This window comes from Tenrec ecaudatus, chromosome 10 (genome assembly GCF_050624435.1).
Source record: "Tenrec ecaudatus isolate mTenEca1 chromosome 10, mTenEca1.hap1, whole genome shotgun sequence".
Classification (NCBI taxonomy): domain Eukaryota; kingdom Metazoa; phylum Chordata; class Mammalia; order Afrosoricida; family Tenrecidae; genus Tenrec; species Tenrec ecaudatus.
The window spans coordinates 7237336-7246494 of NC_134539.1; positions in this window are offsets into that span (position 1 = coordinate 7237336).

Consider the following 9159-nt stretch of genomic DNA (forward strand, 5'->3'; position numbering starts at 1 on the left):
GAATCCGAGAGGGTGTTTACTGCCTTTATTTATAAGGAACTTAGTGGGCCCAGGAGAAAATAAGTGCCTGAGACATGCATACCAAAGATCTCAAGTAATCTCCCTCCTAACCCAAACCCAAAGTCACTGCCAGGGAGTCTATTCTGACTCACAGGACCCTCCAGGACAGAGCAGAATTGCCCCATAGGATTTCCATTGTCATAAGTCTTGACAGAAGCAGACTGCTACATCTTTCCCTCAAAGAGCAGCTGCGGGGTGTGGGGGGAGGGCCAGCCCCCCACAACTAATCACAGGTTCAGTAAGCACAATTGTACAGTTAAGATACATAAAGATTATCATAGCATGAGAGACAGAAGAGAGATTGAAATAATGGATTCAGACACATTTCACGGTAGCATGCTCACCTCCTGGATGGCCAGGATCTTACCAGCCAGGTCCCCGCACAGCGTGGGCCAAGGTGAGGTGGGGTGGAGACCCCCATTTATTGCTAACCAAGGTTTATATCTACTTAGGGGGCATGATTACAGGTAACCCCACACATCACAGGAAGGGACTGTATAATAGCCATACACATCATAGGAAGGGGATGTACAATAGGCACAAGTGTGACAGGAAGGGGATGAGCTAGGGGTATGTACATGGGAAGGGGCGGGACTAGAGATATACATGTGACAAGAAGGGCGGACCCTAGATTCATGATGGCAGCCTAACCTTGGACTCCCTTGGGTGGGCGTGACCTCCCTGGGCTCTCCTTCAGGGAAACAATCTACTACTATCCTGATCAGATGGGAGTGGGCCCTACATGTTGTGGGATACACAGTGGTGTCTGCTTGCTCTGGGTGGCTGATAACCCTTAGGGAGAATAACCCCTGACCTGCTTCTGTTGACCTCCAAGTGTATAGTCAGCCACGTGTAGCAAGCAGCTAAGTTTGGGATATATTTGGGGGAGACAACTTGGGAGAAATCTCTCTGTTTCCCACAGCGGGACTCGAACCAGAACAAAGCTGCCCAGAAAACTCCTAGTGTGAGCTTGTCCACTAGGCCTCAGCAGGACTGCTGGCCCAGGGCTCTCCTGCAAATTCCCCCCCACACCCCCTAGGTTGCCTCCTCTGCCCAGAACACCTCTTTCCAGGGACCCAATTCTCCTTGAGCAACAACAACCCAAAATCCTATCCATTCACATATGACTGATCCAGGAGGGGAAGGGGAGGGAAGGGAAGGAAACGAGAGACTCCAGAGTACATTTAGGTGGTAGCACCTTTCAACTAATGGCCATCGAGGACGCGAAGCAAATTCGGATGGGTTGTTGAAGGGACGATGGCTCTGCTCTGAAAAGCTTCACTCAGTTCACAAGAAAAAGTTGGTTTCTTAAAAAAGATGTTCGCACATGGAAGAAACACACCCCCAGTGTGATCATGCGGAGTTATAGGGACTGGGTAATAAGCATCAGCAGACACATAACAAACAAAAACATATTGTTGAGAACGAGGGGGGCTGGAGCAGAGATCTAAAGGCCCATCTCCCCACAGAGGGCCCACAGGGAGGGGATGAGTCACCGGGGCGCAGTAAAGCATCAATGACACACACTCTATTCCTCTGGGTCCTTGAGGCTTCCTCACCCCCCACTGCTATGACCCCAGTGCTGCTTCTCAGTTCAGACTAGACCGGAACACGTACACAGGAGTTATATCCAGAGTCTTAGATTCTGTTAAGTTTAAGAAGGAAATCTAAAAGTTCACTTTCCTTCCTTCCCCCTCCCTCTCCCATGCTTCCTCAACCAGAACACCAGGCTGTAACTACAGAATCGATCTCTGGGTGATACGATTCATAGGGGATTTTAATTCTCTTTCTTTTGCCCTACGTTTGGCACCTTTTCTTTTAAAAGGCCAACAGACCAGAATCCCAGTTCTCGATGACCTGCAAGAAACCGCTGAAGGGGGTGATTTTGACAATTGAGAACATCAGTGTGTGCCTCCTGAGAATGGAGCTAAACACACACGTGGGACCACAGCCCTGCGTTTCTTAACTGTTTTTGTTGTGAACTTCTGGGTGAAGGTCTATAGAGCAGATCCGTTTTCATTCAACAAGTCAGGCACGTGTAGCCAATGTCACTCCTCCCACTTCCTCCCTGGCCTTCCAGTCTCCCTCTCGCTGCCTTTCCTACCGTTCAGAAAGTGGTCCTCACATAGGTGCTGCCCCTTTGACCTCACAACGCCGGTTGTTGTGAGGTGCGTGTCCTTCACTAGTATTATCGGTCCCCTTGGAGTGCGGTCCACTGTCGGGCTGAAAACTGATCCCTGGGAATGGGTCCGTTCCAGGCTTCAAGAGTGGGACGGGCCAGCGTCTCAAGGGTCCCACCTGTCTCTATCCGACCAGCAAGCAGCCTTGGTCTCTCGGGATTTTGAGTTGTTTCCTTCGAGTCAGCTGCAACGTTTCCTGTGTGTTTTTCAGGGGCCCTAAAACAGAAACTAAAAGAAAAGCACGTTCAGTGAAAGTCTGAGAGGAGCCGGGCCTGCCAGCATCCTATTTGCATAATCAAACCTCTACCCGCCCCTGTCACACAACACGTGGCAGGGCTGCGACGGGGCAGCTGAGGCACACATGACAAGCTTCCACGCGTTGATTCTGGTTAGCCTTCTAAGGTATCATCCCCCAGAACTTCCCTTTGAAGCTAAAGAGTCCAGGGTCTTTCCGCAGCACAGACTTCTCTGAGGGCGCTAAGAAGAAAGCAAAGGAAGAACCACCAATGGGTGCTGCCATGTGGCCTTGGAAAGGTGCAGGGTGCACGTGGGACTGCAGGCTCCGCTAAGAGGTATCGTCGGAGTTCACGGTTAGGTTGACCAGAGCCACTCCTTTTCTAGTTGTTCATCAGGGGGTCAGAGTGATAAGTTGGACTACCCGACAGTGCCTGTCGCAGCCAGGGCTGGTTGCGGCTAAGTGGTGCATCCCCGTGATCTATCAATTCTGTCTTAGGACTGGGGACTCAGTCAACGCTGCGCAGGGATAGTTGGTGGTGGTTGGGGCAACCTTACGGTAGAACAACAGAACCAAGCCTGGCCCAGTTCTGCGCCATCTTCAGCATGGTGTCACTCCAGCGCATTGAGTTTGTCGGCCCTCCACCTTACCAGCCGTGATGTCCTTTCCTAGCGACTGGTGTTCTGGTGAGGTGTCCAGAGTAAGTGAGCCTTGGTCTTTGTGTCCTCCTTGATAAGGGACATTCTGCTTGCATTTGTTCCTTCTGGGAACTCACAGAATCGTCGTCTCCAACTTTGCTTTGCATCCCTTTGTATCTGACATGCTGCGCCTCAAAGAATTTAGAGAACTGGAGAAATACACCCAAACCCGCTGCTGTCGTGTCAATTCTGACTCCTCATGAGCCCAAAGAATGGAGCATAACTGCTTCTCGGGGTTTCGAAGACTGCATCTTTCAGGGGCAGACAGCCTTGGCTTTCTCCTGGAGCGTGCCTGATGGGTTTCAATGGCCACTTTGAAGTTAGCAGTGCTAACCCAATTCTTAACCCACTACACCTCCAGGGCTCTTGAGACATACAGCGCACACAGGCAAAGTTATCGGAGCTCCAGGTCACAGACAATGGAGTATCTGGCAAATGCGTGGAAGCCCACAGCGCTCAGAGTAGGTGATAGTTTCCCATGGGAGGGCCCTGGCAGGCAGGGGTGGGTAAGAGAGATGAGTAAGGGGGACAGGAGTGATATTTTTAATGTACCAACCTGCCCCCCAGAGCACAGGCCAATCAGGCTGGACACCAAATCCAAGGCTGGAGACCCATCCTGGGAGACCCTGATGAGCCAGGACTTAACTTCTTTGGTTGTTAGAGGGTGGGACACATGCTGGGGGATGACTGAGGTTCTGGTGAGGCACCAGGCAGTGGTGATGTCCTATACAATTCTGGCCCCAATAATGATCCAGCCATACTCAGGAGTGCCCACTGGAATCTTTCTGGACTGATGTAGCAAGAATATTTTATCCTTGCTTTCACATATGGGGTTTCATTTGATTTCTCTATCTACGTACCTACATAGCTATCCTCTATCTATCACTTATCTACCTACCTAGCATCCATTCCCCTACCTATCTGTTTATGTAGGAACCCCAGTGGTGGAGTGGTTTTGAGTTGGGCTGCAATCCGCATGGTTGGTAGTTTGAAACCACCAGCAGTAACGCAGGAGAAAGACTGGGCTTTCTACTCCCATGAACAGTTAGTCTCTGAAATGCACAAGGGTTCATTATGAGTCAGCATTGACTCGATGGCAGTGAGTGATTTGTGCCTGTATAAAAATCTACTTATCTGTCTGTGTATCTGTCAGTCTGTCCACAAAGAAATGAGACATAGGCAAAGGCTCGGAAGTGGAAATGAAGCAGGTCTTCGCTCATCTTTCATTTGGTGTGTCGGTCATGACTCTAACCTACTCAGTGCCTCTGGGTGCCGGATGCTCAGTCAGGTGCTCACAAAGTCTGGAGTTGTGCGCATGTGTAGCTATTGTGAGGATGTTGTTTGCTAGTACCGAGTTGCCCCGACTCCCAGTGACTCCCCAAAACCTGCCTGGTCCTGTGACTCCCGAGGTCGGTTATAGATTAAACTGCTGTGTTCCCAAGGGTTTTCATTGGCCGATTTTCACCTGTAGATCACCACGCCTTTCTTCCCAGTCCTCATCTGGAAGTTCTACTGAAACCTGTCCAGCCTCCTAGCAACACACAAACCTTACACTGACAGGTGGGAGGTAGCAACAGACAAGGTGCACCTGCTGAGCAGTGTTCTCCCTGATGGAAGATGAGAATGTTACCACTGAACCACCCAAACCCCCAGCATGCGTCTCTAACACTACTATCTTGCAGGAGACGTCTCCCAGACACATACCTAGGGAAACATGATGGTAAGACCATCCTTTATTTCGAAGGAGCCGTGGAGTGCTGCCCCTCGCTGGGGTTGGGTGGGGGCCTACCACTCACATCCTCGAGGGCCATCAGTTGCCTTTCATCCCCCTTTCTACTTTTTTTTATTCTAAATTTTTGTGAATTAGGTAAAAATTTACATTTCAGTTCATCAATTTTTAACAGTTTTATTGACATATAATTTGCATATCATAGAAGTCACTGGTTTGGGTGTATTCAAAAGAGTTGTACAGTCATCACCACAATCTATTTTAGAATGTTTTCTTCATTTTTGTACTCCCTATTTCCCCTCAAATCTCCCACGTCCCCCTCACCGCCCCCCGCCCAGCCCTGTTGGTGTTAGGTGCCATCCATTCAGCTCCGACCCACAGCCCTTGCACAACTGAAGGAAACTCGGCAGAGTCCCGCACCATCCTCTCAATTGTTCTTAAGCTTGAGCCCTTTGGTCCAGCCACTGTGTCCATCCTTCTTGTTGAGGCCCTTCCACTTTACCAGACATGTTGTCCTTCTCCAAGGACTGATCTCTCCTGACAACACCATAACCATACGAAACTAATAAACGATCCTGAATTTCATTTAAAATTATTTGATTTTAAAATATTTTAACTAACAACAATAAGAAAATAAAATACAGGATAACCTCAGGCCAAAAGAACGTAGAAAACAATAACTGGAACAAATAAGAGACGGATCAATGGGGAAAATAAATGCTAAGATGTTAAAATTTGACCGAACTATATCTGCACCAATCCACTTTCCGATGCACTCTTTCTGAGGGCGAGGCTGTTCACATCCCTGGCCAATAGTCCAAGGGAATCCAGTGGAGGTTTAATCCCCGTGGAGACTTTGCAGCTGGATTGGGGGCTTTCACCATCATCGATAGCCTTCTGCAAACCGGGTGCTGAGAATCTGAGCTCTAGTATAATTCGCTCCTGTACTCTTGGAATGTACTATTTACAAGCCTTGGGTCGCACAGTGCTTCTTCCATGTGGGCTGAAGCTGGCACCTCGCATAGATGGCTGCTTGTTTTAAAACAAGGTTTTAAGACCTCAGACACTATGCTTTCTGCAAGAGAAAGATGAGGCGTTCTACTCCTGCAGAGTTACAGTCTCAGAAACTCACAGGGGCCATCCCGTGGGGGACAGAATTTGGTTTCTGAAGGAAAGCAAGATCGGAAGGTGAGGGTAGATTTTCTTTCCAATGATGACTCTGGACTTGTGAGTGGGCCGTCACGTTTGACAAAACTGTGTTTGCCCACAGACTGGAGTTGCCTGTGGTGACTTCAGGGTGGTGGGTGTTAGTTCCTGTCACGTTGGTTCCGGCCCCTGGAGACCATGGGTTTCAGAGAACAAAGCACCGCCCAGTCTGGGGTCCCCTTCACAGGCCCTTGGGCTTTCCGAGTGCGTGGATGCAGCCACCTGTGTGTCCTGAGAGCCTCCCCGCCAGGGGAGCTCATCTTCCTGAACTCTGCCAGAAAAGACTCCTTTGTGGCCCCAAGGGTTTTCACTGCCTCCCTTGCAGAAGGATATCCCCAGGCCTTTCTTCCTTGTCGCTCTCAGGCTCTAAGTGCCACTGAAGCCTGTCCACGCGCCAGCCAGCCTGCTGGTCCTTGAGATACCGGGACACGGCTCCCAGGATCACAGCAACACAGAAGGCACCGCAGTCCAGCCCAGGACAGAGGGAGGGTGGGGACACTTGGAAACCATTGCCTTTGAGGGGACTCTGCCGCAGGGCAGCATGATGGGGAGGGGGTGCACGGCACGTGAGCCTCACCAGGCTCCCCGGCTGTCATGTTGGCAGAAGCAGACCGCCTTATATTTCTCCCACCGAGCCGTCCCCATCAGTGAGCAGTCGTGCGCTCAGCCGCTGCGCCACCAAGGCTCCTAGCCTCGGGTCGGACCCAAGTGCCTGCACGAGTCTTCCACGCTTCCCCGCACCTGGCCTTGTGCGCCCACTTCCCGAGGAGCCCGCCAGATGGGAAAGATGAAGCACACCCCACCCCAAGAGCAGGGGGGCGGGGAGCATTCCAGTTCCGTTTTTTGTGTTGTCTTCTTGCTGAATTTGATTTAAAACCCAAAGCAGACACCCCACCCCATGCCCCCTGCCCCCAGGCCTGGCCTCTGTCCCCTGTGGTCTGGGGTAGCAATGGCATGCTGTCCCAAGCTAATGATGATCACAAGCTTAAGGGTTTCCTGTGTTGATTTCTCAGAATCCGTGGGGGGTTGGGAGGAGGGGAACCTGTGTAATTTCTCTTTGGTGACTTCTGTCTAAAAGCTCCCCTCTGTGCACCTCAAACTTACTCATCTACAGCAACCTCTCTGTGGGGAACTCTGCCCATGGTTACTGGGACGCCAACCCTGCTTCTGACCTTACGGAGGCTCCTCAAAGCCAGCCACTCCCGCAGCCAAGCTCAGTGGGGAGCTTCCCGGTGACTGTACTAGGTGACCCTGCTAGGCTGCTGACTGAAAGGCAGGGGTTCGAATCCACCCAGAGGCCCTTCAGAAGACCAGTCTGGCGATCTCTCTGTCATCCCCCAAATCAACCATTGAAACCCTATGGGGCGCAGTTCACACCAAGAGTGGAGTCGCCTCCAGAGTAACTAGCTCAGGCCTCCCCATGACCCTCCCCTGGAGCCCGAATTCCACCCGACTCCCTTGAAGAAAAAGAATCAGAGAAGCCAGCTTCCCTATCAAAAGGCCACAGCTTTCCAGCTTCAGTAGCCTGCTGCTCTGATGGGCTGCCTGGGGCTGGCCAGGGAGAAGAGTCTCATAGGAAATGGGGACTGCAGAGTGGGGGCGTGATGGAGGCCTGGTGGCCCCTCCTTAAGTTCCTAGCTGCCAACTAAAAGGTGTGGCAGTCTGCTTCCATGCAGATTACAGCCTTGGAATCTCTCTGGGGCTGGTCCGCTGGGTCCTAGAGAGACAGTGGCTAGAAGCAGGAATGGCCTCGCTGGTAATAGGTGGGGGGCTGGGGCAAGGGCCAGTCACTGAAGCCATGGACCTGTACAGAAAGCCCTCAGGGACAAGATAACAGCAGTTAGCAGCGCCTGGCCAAAGCAGGTGTGAAAAGGTATTTTCACTAACTGAGCTGGTTGAATGAATGAATGGACTAAGCCAGGAACAGATGAGGGCAATGCAGGGCAGGGTAGAAAGGACTCCCTCTACCTCCAGACAGAAGGTTCTGATCACCCAGATTTCCAACCTCAGCCGCTATTGCCCCAGGAGGCCCACCAGATAGAGACTCAGGGGCAGCAACCTGGAGGAGATGCCCCTCCCCTTTCCTCTGCTCTCTGTTTTCATTCACTGATGATGGTTGTGGGCAGGTTCAATTCCTCAGGCCTCTGTCCTCCCTCCTGCCCCCCCCATCTCTCCCCCTTCCTCCTCCCTCTCCCTCCCTCTCCCTTCCTTTCTTCTCTCTCTCTCTCTCTCTCTCTCTCTCTCTCTCTCTCTCTCTCTCTCTCTCTCCCTCCCTCTCTCCTCTTTTCTCTTCCTCCTCCTCTTCATTTTTTTCTTTTAATCATTTTATTAGGGGCTCATACAACTCATCACAATCCATACATACATCAATTGTGTAAAGCACACTTGTACATTTGTTGCCCTCTTCATTCTGAAAACATTTACTCTCCACCCAATCCCCTGGCATCAGCTCCTCATTTTTCTCCTCTCTCCCCCTCCTTCCTCCCTCATGAATGCTTGATAATTTATAAAATATTATTTTGTCATATCTTACACTGTCCAATATCTCCCTTCACCCACTTTTCTGTTGTCTGTCTCCCAGGGAGGAGGTTATATGTAGATCCTTGTAATCAGTTCCCCCTTTCCACCCCACCTTCGGTCCACCCTCGCGGTATCACCACTCTCACCACTGGTCCTGAAGGGATCATCTGCCCTGGATTCCCTGTGTTTCCAGTTCCTATCTGTACCAGTGTCCATCCTCTGGTTCAGCCAGATTTGTAAGGTAGAATTGCCTCCTCTTCCTTCTGTTTCCTCCTGCCCTCCCCACTTTCCTCTCTGCCCATTGCCTCATCTTCCGGAGGTGCTTCCAGGTAGACTCGAACCTCTAGCCTTTCAGTCAGCCACCTGACTACTGATTCCGCAGCCTTGGGGTGGTGGTCATCTGTTTCTTCTCCCACCAGGACGTTCTCGTCCTAAGTCCAAGGGCTATAGGTAAGTTTTGGGAACAGCCCAGTTTCTTCAGTAGGGTTTTGATACTGAGTCCTTGTGGTGTGGCCTAGGAAGGATGCTCAT